Here is a 27,597-nt window from a genome sequence, read left to right as displayed (position 1 = left end):
GCAGCAAAAAAATTGTCAAGGGGAATGGCGAATAAGTATTCACATGCCACATCCTCTACTGTGAAACACCTGAAAACCAGAAGCACATGTCACAATATTATAAGAGAGAGGGAAGGTGGTGCATCATCATCATCAGCTGTACCATCTGTGTGCCCCTTACCTCTTGACCAGGGTTGCCATCCCCATTATTTCACCAAAACTGGAAGATATGGTCACTGCACTAATAATGTCATCTGTTGGCCATTTTATGGATGTTGTCATCAATCATAATTCTTAATTTTTTTCACCTCACCGTTCCATCTTCCATTTCTCTTTAAACACAAGTAGATATCTGAAAAGCAAATATAGAATACATTTACCTTACATTACATACTATTACATTACATGCTATAAGCAAGTAGCTACATAAGTGGTTATGTCAGTATGTAACAGGCTGTGTAAGTGTCTTAGTATAGATGTATAAATGGGTATTTGAGTGGCTGTACGAGTGGGTGATTGGGTGTGTTAGTGGTTGAGTGGATATGTGAGTGAATATATCAGTGCCTCCATGGATGCCACTGGATGTGTAAGTAGCTATGTGAGTGTGAGACTGGGTGTCTAAATTTGTATGTAATTAGCTGTATTGATTGTTAAGTGGCTGTGTTAGTGGGTGTTTAGATATGTAGCTCGGTCTGTAAGTGGCTCTGTTAGTGGTAGATACATAAGTGCTTTGTGGGTGTGTGAGTGGATGATTAACTGCCTCTGTCCCTGTCTGACTAGGTGTGTGAGTGGCTCTATGATTTTGTAAATAGGTATGTGAGTAGCTGTATGGATGTGTAACTGGGTGTATAACTGGGTGCATGGGTGTGTGAGTGCAGGTGTAACTTACTGTCTCAGTGCTGTCTACAGGAACAGCTGTATAGGTATGTGAGTGGGTGTGACAGCACTTGCCTGGTGTGTGAATGACTATGTAAGTGGATGTATAGGTATGCAAATGGTTGTTTCAATGTTTTTATTGGTATGTGACTGAGTGTGTCACTGACTGTGTACAGGACTAGTGGGTACATAGGTGCTTTTGTAGGAGTATAACTGGGTGTGTAAGCGCGCGCTTGATTGTGTGAGTGGGTGCAAATTATATACTTTTAAATTACATACTATAAGCGAGCACATACATCTAATTTTAAACACCCTCATTCAAACTGGCTTAATAAAACAACTATATTTTTAGTATAGCAATTCCTCTTCCTCCTTTGCAGTTCACTATTTTTTACTTAATGTTTTCTTCTAACCTCTCCGATATTTTGCATTTTACTGTAGTGTCTAGAAGCTGTACATTTGCTTTCAGCTTATATATACTCATAGTTTATTTAAATATACATTTTTATAGTACAACCTAATTCACATACCTGTAAAATCTCTTTGCAGTTGTACAATGTTTATGGTAATATCTCTTAATATCTTTTTTCCACTGCAAATTTCAAGTCAGAAATATGGCAATCCTCCTCCACTCTCAGTAAATAAATATCAATAATGGTTACCATTCCCACTGAGCTCTCACTCATACTGTACTTATAAATGGTCATTATTTGTTAACTCTTTCCATGGTTCTTGTAAAGAAGCCCATATTGGTAGTTTTTTTTTGCAGATCTATAGATCTACAATGGCCCCCGTATGGTCCGCAGCGGATCCGAGGATCCACGCGGCAGCCCATAAAAGCATTCAACAGTCTGTTGTCAATGCTTTTCATTTATATTTTACTTTGTAAAATCTTCTCAATTACAAGACATACACTCCCTAATGAGCAATTTTTGTACACCAGTCTGCTTCTCAGTTTAAGACTGCAGTCTCTTTTGTTCCCATTCCCCACATTTTTTTAGCTCAGTTTCCATGGTAACCATGTTTCCAATAGTCTCTGCCTACTAGTAGATCAAAAGTTCACTTTCTCTCAATACCATACTAGCTGCAAATTAATTATAACAGGTGTAGTTGATTGTTTACAATTCCAAGCATATCCCAAAGCATATAACTTTTTTTTTCCAAAGCCTATCATAGAGTTTGTTACTTTTTTCCTTAAAGACACTACCTGATGCTAGTTACCTACAGATCTCCACCATCCAATCAAATATGTCAGTTTATATTTTACTTGCTCTCCACACTTTAACTGCCCTTCATTTTCAAAATGGTCTCATTCTGCATCAGCCTTTTCCTGGCTGCTACTCCTGCTTGTCTACAAAAGGGCCAGAGTCTGGTTTGTGGGCTTTAGTTTTGTGTTTTGGGCTAGAGATAATGCTAAAAGAGTGGCATTGACAGGGACCTAGGTTTACCTAATGTAGACGTTACATATGTTTCCCAGAGAGGATTAAAGTGGCATCAATTGTTGCCTTTGGTTGAAAGCATTATGGATTTCCAACATCCAGACCTCATGATTGTGCATTGTGGTGGCAATGACCTAGGCACAATTACTGGGGTAGGATTGGAAATCCTAATGAACTATACCTTTAGTAAATTAATGACACTTTTCTCACATACTGCCTTGGGGTTCTCCAACATTTGTCAAAGACAGAAGTGGCAGTGGTCAACTGAATTTTGTACGCAGATAGAGAAATCCAGGAAATATGTCAATAAAACGGTTTCTGCATTCTTCCAAGACCATAGCATGGGCTCTATATATCATACCAACTTAGGCTTCAAAACTAATGGAATGTATCAAAAAGACGGAGTCCATTTCACAGGCAACAGGGTGGTCCTCAACAACTTAAGAGACGCCATCCTGTTGTATGTGTACTTATCATCTACAAACACAAAGGCTCTTTTCAGAATCAAACCTTATTCCATTCATCACTCAGATGTGCAGATCTGCCACGGATCCACGGCCAAATAAGTTAGCTCCGATTGTGCTGTATTGGTGTGTAAGTGACTGTGTGCGTCTGTCAAAGGGTGTTGTAGTGGTTTTGTTGGTCTGTGAGTGTGTGTATGAGTGTGTGAATGAGTGTGTGAGTGAGTGTGTGAATGTGTGAATAGGTGTGTGAGTGTGTGAATGGGTGTGTGAGGGGCTGTATGGGGCTGTCAGTGGATGTGATAGGGGTTTTGTGGGTTTATTACTGGGTTGCGAGTGTGTGAATGGGTGTGTTAGGGTATGAATGGTTGTGTGAGTGGGTGTATAAGTGCATGTGTAGGACTGTGAGTGGGTGTGTGAATGTGTGAGTGGCTGTGTGAGTGGCTGTGGGTCTGTTAGTGGGTGTCATTGTGGTTTTGTGGGTATGTGAGTGTGTGAATGAGTTTGTGAGTGGGTGTGTGAGCCTGTGAATAGGTGTGCGAGTGGTTGTGTGAGTGTGGGAATGGGTGTGTGAATGATGTGTGGGTCTTTGAGTAGGTGCGATAATGGTTTTGTGGGTCCATGACTGGGTGTGTTGGTGTTTAAGTTTATGAATGGGTGTGCGAGTGTGTGAATGGATATTTGATAGGGTATGTAAGTGCCTGCATAGGGCTGTGAGTGGGTGTTGTAGTGTTTTTGTAGGTCTGTGAGTGGGTGTGTGAATGGGTGTATGAGTGGGTGTGTGAGTGGATGTGTGGTCTGTGAGTGGGTTTTCTAGTGTTTTTTTTGGGTCTGTGAGTGTGTGTGTAAAGGTGTGTAAGGGCAGTGCCAGTGTGGTTCTGTGAGAGGGTGTATGAGTGTGTGAATGGATGTGTGAGAGGGCATGTGAGTTGGTGATTTTTTTATTGGGTTCTGGGTCTGCGGATCCTCACTTGCCCCAAAAACTATTTTTGGGCACTTTCTAGGACATGAGGGGTCCCTCAGAGACCCCTTCATCAGTCAAATGGGGACAGTATACATCTATCCTGACCCCTTATGTCCTATTTTATTTTTACTTTCCCCCTTCAGGAACCGTGTCCGGAATCACAAACCAACAGCCACAACTTTTCTCTCAGGCTGCAGGCAACCAATCATGGCATTGCTGTTAGTGTGTGGATCCACTGATCCACCACGGTGGATCCGTATCTCTAGACATACATAAATCTTTTTTTCTTTAATAACTCAAAAATTACTGAACAGATTTACACAAAATTACAAAAAGTACTCTTTCTGGACCAAGATCTACCTTTCTGCCAAATTTGGTGTAATTTCTGCCAGCGGTTCAAGCTGTAATTGCGTCTAAAATCCCTGTGGGAAATTGCGTGAGGAAAAAGCATTTTGAGATCCCCCTTTTTCTCGACCCCGACTTGACGAAATTATGCAGTTACCAGCTGAGGTGAGTGGCAAACTCGTTTTGATAATTTCATGAAGATGCATCAAAGGGCGCCAAAGTTATTAGTAAAAACAAAAATGCTTTTCCTATGGACACTAATGGCCTGATTTAGATTTTGGCAGATGCGTTACTCCATCACAACGGTGACAGACAGCCCATCCGCTGAAATCTAAATCCTATTATATCCAATGGGATTTAGACTTTGGCGAACAGAGTAACATGTCCGCTGAAATGTAAATCAGGCCCTAAGTCCTAACTATAACTATATCCTGGCAACCGGCACGAGCTGATATATATATATATATATATATATATATATATATATATATTACACCATCCAAAGGTCCAATTTGTGGCGCGCAAATTTTACGGGTGCAAATGTGAGGAAAGGACCATTCCTCTGCAATCTCCAAAACCAACAATTGTCAAACAATTGATTCATTGCACTCCAGGAGAGTTTTATTGCTTCTATCCAAAGGCTTATAAAAAGACACCACCAACGCATTTCAACCTCTCAGTCTTGATCACAGTTTCAAAAGAAAACCTTCCCATGAGTCTCTATTTATAGTTAATTTTCCTACCACCACCCAAGTGCATTCTAGGACACGTGGACCCCTACAAATATCCAAATACAATCAAGCATGAAAAAACCCAAAATGTACCTATAATTATTAGACATTCTAATTGTAAATAAATAATTAAAGACGGAAATATATATACAGCCAAGACAGAATAATAATATACATGCACATATTTTACATGTATATACATACTGAGTCGGATGATATGTGTGGGATAGCTGTTATCATACTTATCATACATGAGGGATAATGGACTGATAATTGTAACTAGAACATTGGTATATTCTTGGAGAGTATTTGCGTTGTGAGAATAATGATGTTCGCCAGATTACCAGGACAATTGTTTCCTTTCATCTCACATTCTGCTGTCTATATTTTATATAATATTGAAAAACACATTATTTTATATATTATTAGACATATATTTAACATCCTCTGTATCCCTAAGGACTTATGTAAACAAAATACTCATCATAATACATGCGGATGTATACAATCGCTATACCTTTAACCTCTTCTCTCCAATAGATTGACCAAGTGTCTATTGCCTCACAACCATTAAGTACTTGTTGGCCTTTAATACTATCACCTCATTTAATGGCCTCTAATTACGCTGATTCCTTTTATAATCACAGACCATACCCCCATAAATGTAGCTTGTACTCTCATAAATGATAATGAAGTTCTTAGTCGCCATTGAGTCCTCTCGGAGTCTTTGGTTTGAGTTGTATTATGAATCTAGACTCCAAGCATCTAAGCCTAAGCTCACAATTCCCTCCTCTTTCATTATGTTCAATGGTCGCAATCCTAAAGAACCTCATGTTCATCCAGTTCTTTCCTTCATGTGTAAGTAAATGTTTAGCCAGAGCATAATTTACATCCTTATTTTGGACAGCTCTGATATGTTCAAGTATGCATTTTTTTAAAGGACAGATTGGCTACTGGTCTTGATAACGTGCCTCAATGCTGGTGCAAGTGCAGGAGAGTGACCACCTCCCCACACAATATTTAACCAAAGAAAGCACTGCACTCCCCAGGGATTAATTTTCAACTCTTTATTGAAAAGTCTTCAGTGTCTTCCTGAGTCACCACCTACGTATTTTGACTTTCATCTTGATCGCAGTGGTTTTAAAGTACCATACTTTTGGAAATGGGCAAACTGGATGGAGGGGTGCAGCTTGGTCAGTTTAATTGGGGTGTGAGCTTCAGATTTCCCAACAGTCAGACTAGCGTATAATGTTAAAATACATTATATGAGAAGCAGAGCATGAGGGGGCTTACCGGGCAGTGGAAAGGGGGACAAATGTGGATTGGCGGGAATACTAAGTGAGAGAAAACACAAAGGTGGTCATTACAACCCTGGCGGTCGGTGTTAAAGCGGCAGTAAAACCACCAACAGGCCGGCGGTAAAAAAAATTGAATCACGACCGTGGCGGAAACCGCCAACAAAGACAGCCACTTTAACACTCCGCCCGCCACAGCGGTACAAACAAACAGCGCGCCGGTCACCGCCAACAGACAGATGGGAGACAATGTACCGCCCACACTATTACAACCCACCAATCCACCACCTTTTCCGGGGTGGATTCACCGCAGATAAAAACACGGCAGAAACAGGAATTCCGAAGGGAAAACGCTCACCTCTACACACCCCACGAGGAACGAGGACACCATGGACCCGGAACTCCAAATTCTCCCTGCGATAGTCTTCCTGCTCCTCTACCAGGAGCACGAATGCCGGCGGCGAAAACCACAGTGAGTACTGCACCTACGACACATGGGAGGGGGGAGGGAAAAAACAGGGACACACACACACAACACCCCCACCCCCACCCTCACCCACTACAACACACACACTAATGCATATTGATACATCACAGTTACACCCCCCAACCCCCCTGGAAGAATGCAAAAACAAAAGAAAATGAGTGCAACCATTGTAATATGTTAAAATCAATCAGGCAAAAATATATATATACACTATTTACAAAATATATACCAAGCATAGTAGTCCAGGTAGTGCTCCAATTAAGTCTGTGGAACACTGGGCCCACACGGTATGTGTGAGGCCCACACAAGATCCCCGACCATGACGGAGAGAACACTGCAGGGTCATCAGAGAGCAACAAAACAGGCACCTCAGGGGGAGGGAAAGGGGGGGCACCTCAGCCACTTGAGTGTACGATGCCAAATCCACGAGGGCGCCACATGCCCACTGTACAATCCTGGGGAGTGCAAAGCCACAGTCTCTCAAGTCGCTACAGTGGGTGGGTTGCCCACTGTTCCATCCTGGGGAGTGCAAAGCCACAGTCTCTCAAGTCTCACAAGTGGGTGGATTGCCCACTGTTCCATCCTGGGGAGTGCAAAGCCACAGTCTCTCAAGTCTACAATGGGTGGTTTGCCCACTGTTCCATCCTGGGGAGTGCAAAGCCACAGTCTCTCAAGTCTCTACAGTGGGTGGTTTGCCCACTGTTCCATCCTGGGGAATGCAAAGCCACAGTCTCTCAAGTCTCTACAGTGGGTGGTTTGCCCACTGTTCCATCCTGGGGAGTGCAAAGCCACAGTCTCTCAAGTCTAACAAGTGGGTGGTTTGCCCACTGTTCCATCCTGGGGAGTGCAAAGCCACAGTCTCTCAAGTCTGTACAGTGGGTGGGATGCCCACTGTTCCATCCTGGGGAGTGCAAAGCCACAGTCTCTCAAGCCTATACAGTGGGTGGTTTGCCCACTGTTCAATCCTGGGGAGTGCAAAGCCACAGTCTCTCAAGTGGATAACAGTCTCCACTGGTTCTTGAGGTGGCATGGTGCCCAGAGTGCTTCATCCTGACAAGGACTGAGGTAGTGGATGGATCTTGCCACTGGTTCTGGAGGGGGCATGGTGCCCAGAGTGCTTCATCCTGACAAGGACTGAGGTAGTGGATGGATCTCTCCACTGGTTCTGGAGGGGGACTGGTGCCCAGAGCGCTTCATTCTGCCCGTCACGGACTCAGTAGCATCAGTGCCCTTGCCGCTCATGGGCCAGCGGTGTATGAGACTGCGGTGCCCTGTTCAGCGGTGCTTGAGACGGCGGTGCCCTGTTCAGCGGTGCTTGAGACGGCGGTGCCCTGTTCAGCGGTGCTTGAGACGGCGGTGCCCTGTTCAGCGGTGCTTGAGGCGGCGGTGCCCTGTTCAGCGGTGCATGAGACGGCGGTGCCCTGTTCAGCGGTGCTTGAGACGACGGTGCCCTGTTCAGCGGTGCTTGAGACGGCGGTGCCCTGTTCAGCGGTGTTTGAGGCAGCGGTGCCCTGTTCAGCGGGTGGTGCTTGAGATGGCGGTGCCCTGTTCAGCGGTGCTTGAGACGGCGGTGCCCTGTTCAGCGATGCTTGAGGCGGTGGTGCCCTGTTCAGCGGTGCATGAGACGGCGGTGCCTTGTTCAGCGGTGCTTGAGGTGGCGGTGCTCTGTTCAGCTGTGCTTGAGGCAGCGGTGCCCTGTTCAGCGGTGCTTGAGACGGCGGTGCCCTGTTCAGCGGTGCTTGAGGTGGCGGTGCCCTGTACAGCGGTGCTTGAGGCGGCGGTGCCCTGTTCAGCGGTGCTTGAGGCGGCGGTGCCCTGTTCAGCGGTGCTTGAGGCAGCGGTGGCCTGTTCAGCGGTGCTTGAGACGGCGGTCTACACTGCAGTGACTCAGCTGCTGGCAGACCTTCATGGCCCAGCAGGGCTTTTGCTGGTGGACCTTCATGGCCCAGCGGGGCTTTTGCTGGCGGTGGCCTCCTGGGCAGCTGGGCTGGTGCTGGTGGTGGCCTCCTGGGCATCTGGGCTGGTGCTGGCGGTGGCCTCCTGGGCAGCTGGGCTGGTGCTGGCGGGGGCCTCCTGGGCAGCTGGGCTTGTGCTGGGGGTGGCCTCCTGGGCAGCTGGGGCTGGCGGTGGCCTCCTGGGCAGCTGGGCTTGTGCTGGCGGTGGCCTCCTGGGCAGCTGGGATGATGGCGGTCTTCTCCGCTGTGCTGCTCTTCCCAGACTTGCTGACCTTCTTGTGCCCCTTCCCCACCTTGGAAGGTGTTGCAGCTGACTCCACACTCCCACCTGTACCCCTGGGAGCGGCTTTGGTGGCTGGAGTCTTCCCCCTATCCCGCCGGGCACTGGCCAACCAGAGATGTTGTTGCTGAGGTGCTAGTTCGGGACCTAGGAGACGGATGGGGTGGGGGAGGTGTGGGAAAGAGATCAAGGTTAGACAGGAAAAGTTTTTGGGACACAGTGGGATGGGTAGCTGGAGGGGGTTTGGGAGTGGAGGAAGAGGTTGCGGTTGCACGAGGTGTTCGTTTGCTGACTTTGGGTGAAGGTGCATGCGCTGGAGACTGTCTTGAGGTGGATGGCTGTTGGGTGGGTGTGTGCCTGCGTTTGTGTATCTTCGGAGGGGGCGTCACAGACACACTGGGAGAGGACACAGGGGAAGTGTGAATGGTAGTGGGGGTGGTGACTGCACGTGAGCGGGGTGTGATGGTGGGTATGCTGGAGAGGGACGTAGTGGCTGTAGAGGTAGTGCATGCAGGTGTGAGTGTATACGAGACAGGGAGGGAGGAGTGAGACGAGGAGGAGGGGGACACAGTGGAGGCAGTGGATGTTGCTATGTCTGCATGTGTGTAATGCTTGCGTGAGTGCCTGTGGGATGTGTGGAGCTTATTTTTGCCTGAGCTTCCTTGTGTGTTGACGTGTGTGCATGATGGTCTGTAGGTGTGCTTGGGATAGGCTGAGGTACAGGGGATTGGGTCGGGGTGAAGGAAGATGGAGGGGGGAGGCTAGACACAGGGACAATGGCTGCCATCAGTGCTGAGGCCAGAGTCTGAAAAGCTCGCTGAAGGGCCGCCTGACCAGAATGAATGCCCTCCAAGAATGCATTTGTTTGTTGCAACTGCCTTTCTACACCCTGGATGGCATTCAAAATGGTAGACTGCCCAACAGTGAGGGACCTGAGGAGGTGAATGGCCTCCTCACTGATGGCAGCAGGGGTGACTGGGGCAGGGCCTGAGGTGCCTGGGGCAAAGGTGATGCCCACCCTCCCGGGTGAACAGGCACGGGCGATGGCTGAGGGGCTGCTGGGAGTGCGGTGCTGGAAGAGGGGGTGGCAGCTGTACCTGTAGATGGGGGGGCACAGATGTTGCCGCCACCACAAGGGAGCTCCCATCAGAGGACGAGACCATGTCACTGGTCTCAGCTCCTGTCATCGCCGTGGAGCTCCGCTCGCTCTCCGTCCCACTGGTGAAGTCCGATTCTGTAGTTTGGCCCTCCATGGCCATGTGCGATGCAGCCCCCTGGTGCTCCGGTGCCACTGCTCCTCCACCTGATGATGCTAATGCACACAAGAAAAGGGAGACCACAAAAAGTGGGGGGGCGACAGAAGAAAGACATGTTGAGTGCATGCATTACCGCTACCCTTGGCGGACACGACAGACACAGAAGCCCCCTGCAATACGCCGCGCTATTGGCCTCCACTGTTCAATTCCTGGGAAATGGCCTACAAGGCTATGGATGACATCTGCACACATAGATGAAACAGGGGCATGACTAGGTGTACTTAGCACTCTACAGAGGTGGGCTGGGGTGCCACATGGAGGGACCTTGCCTACGGAACTCGCCCTGGCCTAGGGAAACCCACAGCCCACCTCCTCCACCCAGACCTCTCCACTGCGCGCAAAGTCAGCAGAATGCGAGTGTACTCACCCCCTTGTGGCTGCTGTGATGCCCTCAAGCGTCCATCCAACTCTGGGTACGCCACCGCCAGGATCCTGAACATCAGGGGGGTCATGGTGCGACGGGCACCCCTCCCACGTTGGGAGGCCATCCCCAGCTGAGTCTCCACCGTCTTCTTGCTCCAGCGGCGAATGTCCTCCCATCTTTTCTGGTAGTGGGTGCTCCATCTGTGGTAGACCCCCAGGGTCCAGACGTCCTTGGCGATGGCACGCCAAATATATTTTTTCTGGTGGGCGCTGACCTACATGATTTGTACAGCGGGAAGAAAAAGTTATTACCAACTGCACTGTCAAAGTGATTGGCCCCCATCCCTACCCTTGCCATGTGGCACATGCACTCACCGTTGTTTCATGAATGCCGCACTCTCCCCCCTTCCTTCTTACATCCACCCCTCTCCACACAGGCATAACCCATACATCATGCTCCCAGTGTACTTACCTGTTGGTCTGGAGGACCGTAGAGTAGCGTGTACTGGGGGAGGACCCCATCCACGAGTTTCTCCAACTCCTCCGATGTGAAGGCAGGGGCACTTTCCCCAGACACTCGAGCCATTGTCTCTTCCAGACCGAGGTCACAGCAGCTCTTGCAGTGTAGGTCCTCTCCTGTCGAAGATCAGGTATCGAGTGAATGAACAGATAGAAAATGGCGGTCACGTCCGCAGCGGTGCGTACCGTCACCGCTGGCGTACATCGTCATTGGCTCCTGGGACCCATAGGGTCCAATGTTAACCAATGCAGCATTGCGCCGCGGTCTTAGACCGCCTACCGCGACGGTGTACAACGCCAGCACAGTTACCTCACATCCCATTGTCCCACTTTACAGGTCAAGCAGCCGCCATTTCAGGGGCCCACATGGCTTCATTTTCAACACACATACAGGCCACTTTTTGATTATGAATGGTGTTCTGTGTAAGCTGTGGGTACGTACCTCTGAGTTGTTTACTCTGTGCTCGCTGTTGTCCTTCATAGGCACCGTCCGCTGGGACATGTGAGGAGATGGCGGCATCCTCCGGTGTACCGACCGTTGGTGGACCTGTCGACAATGGAGGAGCGACATGTGATAATCACATACAGGCTTGACCGTGCCACAATCCAGGAACTGTGTACCCAGTTGGAGCCAGACCTGATGTCAGCTATCCGCCATCCCACAGGAATCCCCCCTCAAGTGCAGGTGCTGTCAGTACTCCATTTCCTTGCAAGTGGGTCATTTCAAACAACAGAGCCCATAGCATCAGGGATGTCCCAGCCTATGTTTTCCAACATGTTGTCCAGAGTGTTGTCTGCCCTGCTGAAACACATGCAGAGCTACATCGTTTTCCCTCAGGTGGAGGATTTGTCTACAGTGAAAGGTGATTTCTATGCCCTGGGACATATCCCCAACATCATAGGTGCCATTGATGGGACACATGTGGCTTTGGTACCCCCCCCACAGGAGTGAACAGGTGTACAGAAACCGGAAGAGTTATCATTCGATGAATGTACAGATGGTATGTTTGGCAGACCAGTACATCTCCCATGTGAATGCCATGTGCCCTGGCTCAGTGCATGACGCTTACATCCTGCGGAATAGCAGCATCCCTTATGTGATGGGGCAACTACAGAGGCACCGTGTGTGGCTATTAGGTGAGCACATGGAAGCTAGTCAGTGGGAATGGTTGTCTGGGTCTGGGAATAGCCCTCCAGGTTAGTGTGTGTCTAACAGTTGTCCCTCACCATTTGCAGGTGACTCTGGTTACCCCAACCTGTCATGGCTACTGACCCCAGTGAGGAATCCCAGGACAAGGTCAGAGGAACGCTACAATGAGGCCCATGGGCGAACTAGGAGGGTGATCGAGCAGACCTTCGGCCTCCTGAAGGCCAGGTTCAGGTGCCTCCTTATGCCAGATCATCGTGGCCTGCTGTATGCTTCACAATTTGGCTTTGCAACGACAGGTGCCTTTTCTGCAGGAGGATGGTCCAGATGGCAGTGTTGTTGCAGCTGTGGAGCCTGTGAACAGTGAAGACAAGGAAACAGAGGAAGAAGACATGGACAACAGGGACTCAGTGATCCAGCAATATTTCCAGTGAGACACAGGTAAGAATACAAACCTGCCTACTACATGTAATTAAACACTGCTACCTCTCTACTGTCTGTTGGTTTCACCCAGTGTATGGTCACTGAGTTGTCACTTTCCCTCACGATTTCACAGATGTGGGTCCCACTGTGTGACAATGTGCTTTGATTCCTCATGGACTAGAGCTGTGTGACATAGATATGTTGACATTAGCAATGAAAAAGCTTTTTGACACAGTTATTGCTAATACAGTATTCCGAGATCACAGACAGACTCCAGATTGTTTTGTGCTTTAAGGGTGTTTATTTAGGTGCTTAATATTGGAGGGGGTTGTAAAATGGTGAGGGGTGATTGCGGAGCAATGTCCACAGCAGATTCCAGTCTATTAGTCTCACAGGTGCATTGCCCAAATGGGCATAGGAAGTGGAGCTGGGGCAGTTAAAGGATGGACAGGGTGACAAAGTGGGACAGTAGGATGACAATCAGGGTGGTCTCATTTCTTGGCGGGGGTCTTGGCATCGTTCTCTGTCTTTGTCCTGGATCTCAGGGACCGTTTGCAGGGTGGTTCTCCCTCTGCAGGGGGTGGGGTGCTGGTGTGGTGGTCCTGTGGCGGTGCCTCCTGTCCACTAGCGCCGACGGAGGTGGTGGGCAGTTCATCGTCCAGGCTAGTGTCAGGGGCCCCTTGTAGTGCCACAGTGTCCCTCCTGGTGTTGAGTACTTCCTTCAGCACCCCTACGATGGTGCCCAGGGTGGAAATGATGGTTCTGAGTTCCTCCCTGAAGCCCAAATACTGTTCCTCCTACAGGCGCTGGGTCTCCTGAAACTTGGCCAGTACCGTTGCCATCGTCTCCTGGGAGTGGTGGTAGGCTCCCATGATGTTGGAGAGGGCCTCGTGGAGAGTGGGTTCCCTGGGCCTGTCCGCCCCCTGTCGCACAGCAGCCCTCCCACTTCCCCTGTGTTCCTGGACCTCCATCCCTTGGATCGTGTGCCCACTACCACTGCCCCCAGGTCCCTGTTGTTGTTCGGGTGGTGGGTTAGCCTGGGTTCCCTGTAGTGGTGGCCACACTGCTGATTGACTTGTCCTGGGGAAAGAGGGATGGGCCCGCTGGGTGGGTACTGTGCTGGTGTTTCCAGAGGGGGGAAGCTCTGTAGTGGCCTGTGACTGGGTGTGGGGAAACGACTGTCCCGAGGTCCCCGTTGGGCCGGGCTGGTCATCTAGATCCAGTTGGACAGAGGTGCTTTTATCACTGTGGGCCTCTTCTGTTGGTGGTGTGGACATGTGTGGACCCTCCTGTCCGGTGATGTTGGGTAGGGGTCCTGCAGGGGTATAAAGGCATGATTATTGCATCTGTGTGTGTCAAGGTGTGCAATGGGTGGGTGACCGTGTACCCCAGTGCTAGCATTCCTGTGTGGGACCTTGTGTGATGATGGTTTAGGGGGGTGTATGGGTATGTGCAGTGGGCATGCTTTAGTGATGGGTGTCCATGCTCTGTTGTTGCATGCAGGGCTTGGTGTTGGGATGGGTGGGTTGTGATAGTGGGACATTTGTGAGGAGTAGGAGTGATGGGGGTGAGGGTGGGGGTATGTGATGGCATGCAGGTAGGGTGGAGGATGTAATAGTTAAGATTTGACTTACCAGAGTCCATTCCTCCACCTACTCCTGCGAGGCCCTCAGGATGCAGAATCGCCAAGAGCTGCTCCTCCCATGTTGTTAGTTATGGGGGAGGAGGTGGGGGTCTGCTGCCAGTCCGCTGAACCGCCAGGTGGTGTCTGGAGACCACGGAACGCACCTTCCCCCGTAGGTCGTTCCACCTCTTCCTGATGTCCTCCCGATTTCCTGGGTGCTGTCCCACTGCATTGACCCTGTCCACTATTCTTCGCCATAGCTCCATCTTCCTTGCAATTGAGGTGTGCTGCACCTGTGATCCAAATAGCTGTGGCTCTACCCGGATGATTTCCTCCACCATGACCCTGAGCTCCTCCTCCGAGAACCTGGGGTGTCTTTGCCGTGCCATGGGGTGGTGTAGGTGATGTGTTGGGTGGTGTGTGGGGTGATAAGTGTGCTGATATGTAGTGGTTTGTTGTGCATGGAAGTTATGTGGGTGATGGTGTTGTGTGCCTGTGGATGCCAGTGTTGTTGATGGTGGTGTCTCTCTCTCTGGCTTTCGTTCGTGATTTGTGGCCGTAAGGGTTTGTGGGTGATGTGGGTGTGTGTTTTTTATTGTATTGAGTGTGTGGGAGTGGTGTGTGTATCTGTATCAGGTGTGTGTATTTCGAATTGTCCATTGTGGCTGTGTTTTGGAGATGTGTGTGTATTTTGAGTGCGGAAGTGTATACCGCCAATGGAATACCGCGGTTGAAAGACCGCTGTGTGGATTCGTGGGTCGTGATAGTGTGGGCGTATTTCTGTTGCCGTGACAGTGGAGGTTTTGTTTTCACCAGTTTATCACTGACCTTTGGTGTGGCGGACTTCTGTGGGTGTCTTAATTTTGGCGGATTCCGAGCAGTGGGTCATAATGACCGTGGCGGAATTCCGCTGCTGCGGCCAAGTGTTGGCGGTCTTCTGCACGGCGGTAAGCGGCTTTTACCGCCAATGTTGTAATGAGGGCCAATATTTTGTAAAATAACAAACCATTTGAGGACTTTCAAAATAGAGAGTGGGAGAGAGTGTGTGAGTGTTTTTGTATTTGCGTCTGTGTGTATGTAAAAATTCCTGGTAAAATCCAACAGAGACCTCACCATATCTGATTGAAAGCACCTGCGCCCAACTATGTATCAGAAAATACATTTATTGAGGTGTGGGCGGTAATACCCCAAACACCCCCCTGAACCTACACCACTATCTTTAAATGTGCATGTGGAAAGGCGTGCCGGCCTGCCACGGTGCATTGAGGGAGACCATGTTCGTAGAAAAGCAGAACTTGCATGGCCTCTGAAAGTGCTTATTTCTTTTTCTATCGAGATATTTTAGTTTGATGTTCCCAAAACTCATTTGTTCTTGCTGTGTGCTCCTTTACATGTATAGCTTTGCATTATCTCACTCTGCTTGGAAGAGGGAATATTTTTCTAAAGTAGTTAGGTTCAGAATTGTGGACCAGCCGCGGGAACTGGCAGACATGACCGTTCAACCTGTCTCTGCCGGGTGAATGCAGCAAACATCCCCTTTAATCTGCAGACTATTTCTCATTTTCCGGGAAAGTTTTGTGATGACTACAGAATGTCATACCTTTCAGCACTGTACTGGCATTTAGTTGTTCAGCAGCTCATACATGACAGATAAAGCACTGGACTTTTCCAGGTAAAAAAATAAATGTGTCCCCATTCACAAAACACGGTTTGAATACGGTTGAAAGTTACTCCTGTATGTCTCCTTCAACATTTGAGGTGGATTTCTGGGTTTTTGTGGGTTCACAGTGAATCCCATGAGTATTCCTCGAAATGTACGATAGCCTTATATTTCCAGGATGACTACTTCTGCCCGAAATTCGTACTTGCATGAGTAATTTAGGAGGCAATGTGTGTTCGCTCGTTTCTCTCTTTTTCTGCACTGCTGGGCAACCCGTTTACCAAAAACGTGATGAAACGTGGGAATGTTCATTTCCACTTAGCCCTCTGGAAAGGCACTTACTGGCTTCAACAAGAGCGATTTTCATGTGTGATATGAGTGTAAATGACCTGCTAAATATTTTTGACTATCCGTGGATGTAGGAGCTTGTAGATGTTCACGACATTTTGCTTGGACTTTGTCTCCCCTCACCGAGATTTACGATCGAGTCAATTCCACCATACTGGATGATATCCCTCTATTGTAAATGCACTTTGTGCTTTGAAAACTTCACTAACTTGGAAATTTGAACTGCAAATGGAATAATAATTGGCATCCAAATGTCCCTGTACAATAACCGTGTGAATCGGCCCCCTAAAGGAGAACACCACTCTATGGCTAGATTAGGAGTCAGGTGAAGCAGGATTCCCCGGTCGGTTACCCCCACTTCGCATGATCACCCAGTTTTCCAGTGCAGGAACACCACACACAATCTCACCACACCGGCTAGTACCCCCACATGAGGCTGCGGCTGCAACACCAGCCAAGCATTGTCCCCTGCCCCACCCGACTTTCTTCTTTGGCAAGGAAGGAACATTCAGTGCTCCCCCTGCCAGAACGAACTCCCCCTTCCCCCACCTCTTCCCTCTGACTCCACCACCACCTGACACAGAAGCCACAGCACACATTTACCACCTCCTCTGAGCAGATGGTAAATGTGTGATTTAACAAACTTAGAATAGGGCACACTGTGTGGACTACTGGACCCTAATTCCAATTCTGCACAGTCATTCTTCGTTCTTAGCGATTTAACTCATAATTGCACCATACTGGCGAGGAGTCACCGCACGTGACTATCTGATTTCCGTGCACAGTGGCCTCAGGCATGGCAGATTAGACGAGGGGTGTCTAGTGCCAGAGAGAAAGGAAGACTTTTACTTTATGTACGCTGGGTGGCATATAATAAACTGGCCTGTTTTTAAAGTCTGTGAACATGCGAAAACAACATTTCTATTGTGCCTAGCGGGCATACCTAAGAATGCCTCCTAACTGGTATTTCGTGTTTTCTATGTTTGAGTATTCTCACTGAAACACCCCCTTCCATTATGGCAGGAACTTAAACCACAAAAGAGGATAAGGTGCGCTTTACTTCCTGGTTTGCTTGTCAGTGAGTGGGTGCAGCTCACGGGCTGGAGCGGATGAACCATTTCATCCGATACATCCAGCTCAATGTGCTCTGAAAGCTATATTTGCCCAGAGGAATCAAGTCAGCACATCAGGGTAGACCATCTTTTAAATGCCGTCATACTTTGGTTCTCATACATATATATTTATATTTAGATACGTAAAACTCACTGAACAAATAGACTGCTTTCCCTACCTCTATACAGCTGTTTGCTGTTTCGGTTTCCATTGCATAAATCTCTATATGCACTTGCTCCAGCTACCGCAACCCTCTGAACCAGGGGATCTTACCCCAAACAAATAGGCTCCAGCACATTCCTGCCTTTTTTGCTCCTAGGGAATGCTCTCTTTTCGTCACCACATACAATTGCTGCTTCAACTGTTAGTCCATTCTAGCTTTGCTAAATTTACGCTAACTCCTGCAAATCAAGATAATACCAACTTAATTTTCAGCATCTAATTTCAAATTACTTCTTATATTTATGTATTTAAACTTTCAATTTTCAAGGTTACTATTTTAATTGATATACATTTCATATTTTTGCTTATACTATTTAATTTTATGACCAAATGGGGACCCTCTGAATAGGTGTCGTAGATGCCCAGGGGTCCGCAGTTCACAGATTAGGAACCAGTAGAGCAAACAGCAACAAAAACATATTTCCTTACAATAAGAATATTTTAGGGCTACATTGATACCTGTAAGATTAGCTGATAAATCAATCTCATGCCCGGGATGAAATAATGAAATCTGATGCTTTAAAAATGTTGTTTCGAGATATGAAGAGAATTAAACACCAAACAAATTCAAGTTCGAATTAACATGAGACTTCCCAAACCACTAATGAATTGATCTAAGAAACTCAACTTGCTGTTTAAGCAACAAGATCAGCCACACAGTTGTAGACTGAACTAGATGAAGCCATCTGATTTTTACAAATTAAAATAGATTTAATTTACAGTGATCTCACATACATTAAATTTACATTAATCTCAATTTAAACTAGAGTTTAACAGTCATAATCTTGATGAGAGTCTAAAACTGCTCAGAGAATCTATTTTCAGCAGCTTCTCGAATCGTAGAAGCCTGGACAGATGATCTGTCCAGACTAAATGTACTTTGGGAATGCTAGAACTTGTTTCCACTAGACCAGAGTGTGTGACTTGGGGTTTTACAGCTCTGTTCATTGACTTTTGTGTGCCCAATAAGGGTTCACAACATACATTTATGTAGCAGTGCATATCATTATTGACAATTGAGAATCTCTGTTACAGGCAACGAGGGCCATGTCTGGTTTCACCTCAATACCCAACCTAGTTTGTGGAGTATTTGAGCCAGGTCCCCCCACCCCCATACATTACTGTGCTTCTCAGGGCACCCCATCGACTTGTATATAAATTGCATAGTCTTCACCTAGCGAGAAGTGTTCATTCTCAAACTTGACATGAGCCTGAATTTGTCCAGGATTGTCAGTAATGTATTCATCCATTCTTCTTAGTTCCTCCTGGAAATCACCAAATCATCCACCTAAAGCAAGACCACAGGCTTCCCTGCACCAACGTTTTCTCGTGTACAGCTAACTGTTGTGGAGGTAGCACTGCAGTAGTTCTATAACTAGGGCAAACAGTAACACAGAAAATGGGCAACTCATCTTTTCTGTCTCATTTCTCTGAGATGGGAACATCAGTTTTCACATGTGCAATCAGATGGGCATAGAGTAGTCTACGCCAAGTTATATTTATTAGACCAACATTTATATTTGTTAGGAGAAAGTTCGTTCATTCAAGGATGTCAAGCAAATACCCATATGATACTGTATCAAAGGCCTTTTTGTCATTTAGTGAGGGTGTCACCAAAGCCTCTGTACTTTCTGCACAGTCTCCCATTACATGTGCAATCCAGAAAGTCTTTGGCTTTGACGCTGTGTATATTGCTCACTTCTTTCATCGAGGGGGTAATCTGCCAACTTCCACCACCTCTACAAGTACCCTTAACAAACTATCTGCCACAATATATTTGTATGTTTTAAAAAAACTGATATCCTTTAGATGATTTCCCTATATGTAATTCCTCATACACCTCAAGCAGCTTTAGTCTATCCAGCATCTGTTCTAATAATTCCCTCTGCTCACTTAGCAACTCAGGCATCTAAATTTTGCATAATTCTAACTGAATTTCTCCAGTGTCCATACTATGTCGTTGTGACTACCACTCTCTATGGTACTCTTGATATAGCTCCAAGAGATATATAATGTAATCTCTAATATGACAGAGGTAATATGTTTGGAGGGGCACTCACGCTTGATCAACCATGACAGTAGTTTTCCCAGCCTGGCGTCCTTTCCTTTGCACCAAATCTCTGTATGGTGCATTTCAAGTATCTCTAACAAAGTCAACTTAGGTTCTTCCCCCTTCACCACAGTTCAGCTCTGCTTATTTGTCACTTCCACTTTTTCTGTAAGGGCTATAATTTCCTTGTAGAGTGTCTTTAGCTGTGTAGGGATATCGATAGGTTCACTCAGGGCATAATCTCGGACTACCACTTCCATGGCCTCCCATGCTATCTTATTTGTAGTGCATATACCTCATTTTCATAAAAATAGAGCTTCATCTTATCCCACATTGAAGCAATAAACGTCTTATCTTTTAGCAATGCGGGGTGGAGTCTCTATTTTTGAAACCTTTATCGGGGAATACAGTAATCAAATGTAAATTGTAATGGCGTTTGATCATAACCCTAGCAAATTAGGTATTTCAGCACAAGATTAGAAAGTAGTCCACCTAGGATAGGTGCCATGTACTCATGAACAATATGAGCAGGAGCGTAGGTCACTAAGATTGGGGAATGGTGAGCTTCAGATTTTCCAACAATCACGTGGGCATATAATATTAAAATACATCATTTGACTACAAGATGCATGAGGGTCAGTGAAAAGGGAGAGGAATGCAGAATGGTAGGGGTACTAAGAAAGAGAAAACGCAATGGGCCTGATTTAGACTTTGGCGGACAGGTTACTCCGTCCCATACGTGACGGATATCCAGCCCCGTATTACAATGTCCACAGGATATAATGGAATCGTAATACAGAAGACAGGATATCCGTGACATTTGTGACGGAGTAACCCAATTTGCAAAACTCTAAATCATGCCTAATATTTTGTAAAATAAACAACATTTTGAAGATTTTCAAAACAGAGAAAGGGAGAGTGTGTGTTTGTGTCTGTGTATATTTAAAAAACCCCGGGCTGAGCAGCATGATTCTTCTGTTTTAGAGAAAGGTGCGGGAGACATGTAAGATTAGTGCAAGCAGATTTTCAATGAACTAACTGGGTGTATGATGGGATTTGGACACAAAATGACTTAAAACTGATTCTCAGTGTTGTGTCAAATAAGCAACAAAGTGTGCCATTGGGTATCAGGATAACTTTAGGTGCACGTCTAGACAAGGTGGCTTTGTAATTTGACCAACTTCCATTTATTTTACTAAAATAAAAATTGAGAATTGCATTTGAATGGTGATCTAAAATGCTGAAATTTGAATATATGAGTTTTGGTGTCTTCATTCCCACAATTCAAGAAATCAAGCCAAACAGTGGCACGATGGGCAAATTCTTTCCTAGAATGCTCATCGTCAAACTGAAATTGATTTACAATCAAGCTCTTCCACCACTTAACAAATTGTGTAATACCTGACATAGCCAGACTATACTTACACATGTATTTCACTTTAATGTCTGCCACATCTATTTTTTAAAAGCTGACATCAATACTGTTTTAGCACTGTAGAGGAAACATAACTTTTTAGGATGGTGTAAGAAATTAGATTATAATTTGGGGTGGGTGACTGCCCACTTGCAGGAATATTCACAATCCTTGTCAGGGTGTACATTATAAATCACTAAATAATCCAGAACTCACCACCTGTAACTAAGAGCAATGTATAAAGTATTTATGCAGTACCAAAACCATAATAAAGTCAAAATGCAAAGCAATAAAAACCTGAAACCGAATTAGAAAATCAATGTAAAATTGAATTACCAAAATTACATAAATCCATCAAGGGGAACCGGAGCTATGAATTTTTTAAGTTTTATTACTAATAGTGCCAAAAAGCACAAAGCGCCAATGATAGTCAGTTGTCGCAATTGACCAGGACCTGGGAGCAATTTGACACTAACTGAGATGGAGTGCAAGGTGGATATCTCAACCAGGTTCATCCTGGTCAAAGATTTTGCCTTCTGAGTTCGGGTCGGATTTAGAGTTCTGCGGATGAGTTACTCTGGATATCCCTGCTGCAGTATTATAAGTGCATTAAATCCAATAGTACTTGTAATACAGCAGAAATAATATTTGTCACATTTGTGATGTAGTAACCAGTCCTCCGAATTCTAAATCAGGCCCAGTCCATAGAGGAGTAAACTTCTAAGGGAGGCACCTAGAAACTCACAGGGTGTCAGGGAGAGGCCAATATCAGGGTCCAGTCCAGGTCTAGTAGCCACTGGTCAGCTGGATACTTCCAGGAAAAAGCCTCATGCAGTTTGTTGTTTCCCGGTAGCCAAACAGGAGGTCAGTCAATTACCCTTTGTCCTGGTTACAAGAGAGAGCAGGTCCAGTCCCTCAGGGCTTCTCTCATGGCACAGACAGAAGGTCCAATCAGCAGGTCCAGAAAGTGTTCTGCAGAGGCTGCCTGGAGGTGCCACATTTACACCTGACACAAGGTTAGTGGGTGGGGATGACTCCTGGACACACACTAAGTAATGGGGTTAAAGTTCCCAGGGCCAACCCTACCCACTATGGGCATTTTCAAGATGGAAAGTCTTTGGCCACACTAAACTTGGGCTCTGATGGATCAAGTGTACTATGGTAATCTTAGTGTCCTCCCACATCTAACACTAAAATCCAGTTTAGAGCCGGTAGTGTACCCACAAAAAACAAAGAAGAAACAGATCTGGCAGGAAAAAAACAGGGTCCTTCAGCAACCAAACAGTGGATACACAAGAATTGTCTTGGCATACTGCTCTTTCCCTTCCAAGTGCACCCAAAGTGTTATGTGTAAACCCAGAGACCTTGATCAACTAGAGAGGGGAGTCACAATCATTGTCTTGGCATCCTGTTCTCTCCCTTTTAAGTGCACCCCAACTGTTATATGTGTGCTCAGAGACTGGAGGCAGACATCTGGTAGGACTAAAGCAGGGTCCTTCAGCAACTACAAAGGTGACCAGTATGAATTATCTTGGCATCTGTTCTCTCGCTTTCAAGTATGCACCCAGTGTAACATGTGGCTGACTAGACCAGTCAAGCACAATTTGACATGGTGATGTCAACAGGGGGGTGTTAGAAATGGGGTCTCTAATAGACAGAGGTATGCACCCTTGTCCAACTAGGGACCACAATCCTAGTCAGGTTAAGTCACACAGAATCCAAATTATCCTGTTTCCACCCTCCGGAAGCTGGGCACTGAGCTGTCAGGCTTAACGTAGAAGGCAATGTGTGAAGTATTTGTGAATAAATCATACAGTAACATAGTGAAAACACCACAAAAATACACCACACCATTTTAGAAAAATATTATATATTTATCTGATTAAATTAAAGTCAAAATGATAAAGATTCAGTAGGCACAAGTTGAGATAACGTTTGAGGGATTAAAAAGAGTTTTACATCTTAGAAATCAACATTAGTCCCTTATTTGCACAAAGTACCTGGGTTGCGACAAAAATAACACGCATGAGACCGCAGAGGAGGAAATATGTGGGAAAATAGGGTGTGCGTCGGATTTTCCGATGCGGCACAGAAGATGTGTCGTTTCTTTTCACGCTTCAAAGGGTTTTGCGTCAATTTCTGGCATGCAGCCTTGGTTCCTCACTGTGATGCGGGGATCTTTTTGATGCCCAGGACTGATACAGGGAAAATCCTGGGCATGCTGGAAAAAGTCACAGGCCTTGTGTCGATCTGGTAGGTGAAGCATCAAATTTTCTGTAATTCTATTAGAGGTCAGTGTAAGGGAAAAGTAGCCTAGACTTCCACAGAATATAACAATCTTAAAAAGAATTCGAAAAGATCTCTATGTACCATAAATGTAAAACAAACAAGATTTATTTTTCACACATAATATTAATTCAGATGTCTTTTCGGTATAAAACTTGTAATAACATATAATTTTTACTAACAGAGTATCATATTTTACATTTGTTTAGGTAGGTGCTCCTAAAAAACAGTGAAAGTGCTAAAGTGCAAGTGAGTGACGGTGATATATACAAGTAGTGCAGAGTGTGGTTGTATGAAAAATACGGACTCCCAGTAGCTCCTACAATGCAGGAAGACCTGAAGTGTCACAAAATTTCTTTATATTTATCTCATCCACTCTTTGGAAATGTGTCGACGTTTCGACCCCGTAATCAGGTGAGTCAGGGAGGGGTCATCATCAGGACAAGAGTAATTGCATTGGAAACACCTAAATTCCAGTGTAGGGAATAAATCAGGTGATGGGGGAGATCTTCCGGAAATGAAGTCCAGGAGTCTGGGTACCTCTACTGGTCTGTGATTTCATAGAACTAGGGGAGCCAAGGATCTTTGTTATCCGTTGCTCGAGAGGCTTAACAATCCGGAGGCAAAAAATAGCCAGGGAGCGCTGATTGCATCAAGGCACTAGTAATTTGGTACAAACAAATGTAAAATATGATACTCTGTTACTAAAAATGATATGTTATTACAAGATTTATACCGAAAAAACATCTGAATTATTATTATGTGTGAAAAATAAATCTCGCTTGTTTTACATTTACGGTACATAGAGATCTTTTCGAATTCTTTTTAAGTTGGTTATATTCTGTGGAAGTCTAGGTTACTTTCCCCTTGCACTGACCTCTAATAAAATTACATTTATTACCCTGGTCATGAGGGTTAGTGGGCACTTACCTCATTGCATAAAATTTTCTGTCGAACTGCAGGTGCTGTGTCGATTCTTCACTCAGGAAGTCACGCTGCTTCATTCCAGTTTGGCTGTGCGTTGGTCCAGTTTGGCTGTGCATCGATCCAGTAGGGCTGTGCGTCAAATTTCCTGTCACAAGTCATGCTCTGCGTCAAATCTTCACTAGGGAAGTCGGGCTGCGTCATCCCGGTTCGGCTGTGCGTCAATTTTCTCATCGCAAGGCAGGCTGTGCATCATTTCCGCCAGGCTGTGTGTCAATTTTCAGTGCACAAGGAGTTTCCTGAAGAGGTTAAGGCCCTCATTACGAGCAGCCTCGCAAAGGTTGTCAAACCACCGCAGACAGAGCGGTCCAACTGCCCCATTATGACCGTGGCGGAGCCACCACAGTCCAACCACCAACACTGCCAGGCTGCAGCCAGCCTGCAGCCTGGCGGTCCTGGCGGTCCCGGCGGTTGTAATCTGCCAGGGCAGTGCTGCAAACAGCACTGCCCTGGGTATTATGAGTCTCCATACGCCAGCCTTTCCATGACAGTAAACACCGCCATGGAAAGGCTGGTGGAATGGGGGTGTTGCAGGGCCCCCATGCAAAGCCCCATCGCGCATTTCACTGCCCGAATTACGGGCAGTGAACTGCACGACGGGTGCTGTTGCACCCGACGCACCACAACATTCCCGCCGGCTCAATTACGAGCCGGCATCAATGTTGTGGTGAGTGTTCTGCTGGGCCAGCATAACTCTCCTAATATGGCGGGCAAAAGACCTCGAGTACTGGCGTTTTTTTACCTGCAGAGTCTCATAATGAGGCCATAAATCTTTTTGGCCATGACACTTCAGAAAACAGGAGGCAAGCTCAAGCCCTTGGAGAGCACTTCTCAGCAAAGTCAGAGGGCAGCAAGGCAACAGCAGGGCAGAAGTCCTTCTCAGCAAAGCAGTCCAAATAAGTATTTTGGGTAGCCAGGCAGTTCCTCTTGAGAGGTTGCAGATTCATGTCCAGAAGTGTCTGATTTGGTGGGGTCAGGGACCCAGTTTATATTCCCAAAAATGCCTTTGAAGTGCGGGAGATTTCAAAGAGTGGTTTTGAAGTGCACAAGTTCTTCTTTCAGTACTGGGCTATATGCCAGGGTCCCAGTAGGGGGTTTGGCAGTTCTTTGTGTGAAGGCAGGCCACTAGCCTTTGAAATGTAAGTGTCAGGCCCTCCACCCTTCCAGCCCAAGAAGACCCATTCAGTATGCAGATGAGTGCAGGTGTGACTGACTATCCTGTGTTTGTGGTTGTGTGGGTGAAATGCACAAGGAAGCTGTCAACCAGCCCAGGCGTTGATTGGAGACAGGCTGTAAGGCACAGATGGATTTTAAGTGCAAAGAAATGCTCACTTTCTAAAAGTGGCATTTCTAAAATAGTATTATAAAATCCAACCTCACCATTAAGCTGGATTTTCTATTACCATTCTGGCCTGGTTATCTCTTTCCGTTCAGAATCTACCACTCAAACAGTATATGAGGATAGCCCTAAGGCTATCCTATGAAAGGAGCAGGCCTCACAGTAGCGGAAAATGAATTTAGGGGTTTTCCACTACCAGGACATATGAAACACACATACACATGTCCTGCCTTTTACCTACATAGCACCCTGCCCTATGGGTTACCTAGTGCCTACCTTCGGGGTGACTTATATGTAGAAAAAGGAGAGTCTAAGGCTTGGCAAGTACTTTTAAATGCTAAGTCGAAGTCATAGTGAAACTGCACACACAGGCCTTGCAATGCAGGCATGAGACATGGTTAAGGGGCTACTTATGTGGGTGGCACAACTAGTGCTGCAGGCCCACTAGTACCATTCAATTTACAGGCCCTGGGCACATGTAGTGCACTTTACTAGGGACTTACAAGTAAACCAAATATGCCAGTTGGAAATGAACCAAATATTACCATGTTTAAGGGAGAGAGCATATGCACTTTAGCACTGGTTAGCAGTGGTAAAGTGTGCAGAGTCCTAAAACCAGTAAAAACAGTGTCAGAAAAGTGGAGGGAAGCAGGAAAAAAAGTTGGGGGGATGACCACCCTAAAGCTGTCAGGTCTAACAGGGAGCTACAGCCCACACCCTGCATATTATGGTAAGTTCAGAGGTGTCTACTCTGCACCTTCTGATTAGCCCATTGTGTGCTTCTGTTTGCTCCTGGGAGGCATAGCCCACTTTTTCACATCTATTCAAGGCCAATCACTGGCTCAGAGATGTGAGCTGGAGATCCAATGCAAATTAGCTTCCAGGCGCTTCACAAACAAAGGGAAAAGGTAACTTTCTAAAAGTTACTTTCCTCTAACATTTATTAAAAATCTGAATTCAGCATTGAATTTGATTTTTAATAACTAATAGAAATAGTAGTTTAATCCTTTTTCTAACTGGCCCCATTCCTGAGATACATTAGTATTTTTATCTGCACTGTGGTTTTCTTCATAGGACAGCTAAGCCTGCTACAGTGAAAATAGATTTTTGGGCTTGATGCTGTAGAGGCATGGTAATATTACATTTCTGTCCGTCCCACTTTAGAATATCATGCATCCTACCTTGCGGGCTACAAGACTTACAGAGGGGTGACATTAATATTTAAAAGGGAGGTTTTCTCCTCTCAAAAAGGCTCATTTTGATACACTGAGTTGTAGGTTTAAAACTGCAGTAGTCAGGTTGCAATGGCAGAATTGAAACCATGTTTGTACTGCCACTTTAGTCAGGGTTGTACTAGGAAAGAAAGTAAGCTTGGGTACCAAAATAAAAGTAGGATCCTTTATTGAATTAGAAAGTTAAAAAAGTGGCCCATGTTTGCAAATTGGAATTGTTCTGAACTTCTAAGGATAAGCTGTATAAGTGTTTTGCAAAGAATGAAGGGCTGCACGGATGTGAGTTTGCTGTAGGCAATGTTTGTTCTAATATCAGTGAAATTAACCATAAAACATGCCCCAGAGGCCATAAAACAGGCCCACAAACAGCCAAAAACAGCTTTCACACTGACCAGCCCATCGGGCACTCCCTGATTTGCTATAGGCCAGTCTGACTTTGACTGTAGTGGATGGCACAATAGGTGCTGCAGTCCACTAGTATACTAGGAACGTACAGTTAACTTGAATATGGTAGTTTGACCTTGTTGAAAGGGGAGCACTAGAACTCTACTCCTGGTTAATTTAGGTAACGTGCACAGAGTTCTGAAGTCAGCAAAAATGTGTAGTCCAGCAAAAGACGAAAACTCCGAGGTGACCTAACAGAAGGAGCAGATTTTCAACAGATGACGATGCAACATTTGTAATGAGGGATTTGTAAATAGCAAAAGAAAATGACAGGTCCATAAAACGGTAGGGGAGTTTGTAG

The 27,597-nt window shown here is 46.1% G+C and overlaps 1 long non-coding RNA gene across 1 annotated transcript in view; it reads right to left on the bottom strand.

Annotated features, from left to right (window-relative positions):
• Positions 1–219: 219 nt before the first annotated feature.
• The window catches only part of LOC138295977 (uncharacterized), a 281,598-nt gene continuing 254,220 nt past the window's right edge, over positions 220–27,597 (bottom strand). Inside the window, exon 3 of the long non-coding RNA XR_011203721.1 lies at positions 220–331. This is a non-coding gene — a long non-coding RNA (uncharacterized lncRNA). The remainder of the gene's footprint in view (positions 332–27,597) is intronic.

This window comes from Pleurodeles waltl, chromosome 1_2 (genome assembly GCF_031143425.1).
Source record: "Pleurodeles waltl isolate 20211129_DDA chromosome 1_2, aPleWal1.hap1.20221129, whole genome shotgun sequence".
Lineage (NCBI taxonomy): Eukaryota > Metazoa > Chordata > Amphibia > Caudata > Salamandridae > Pleurodeles > Pleurodeles waltl.
The sequence above is the reverse complement of the archived record's forward strand: the minus strand, read 5'-3'. Positions and strand labels throughout refer to the sequence as shown.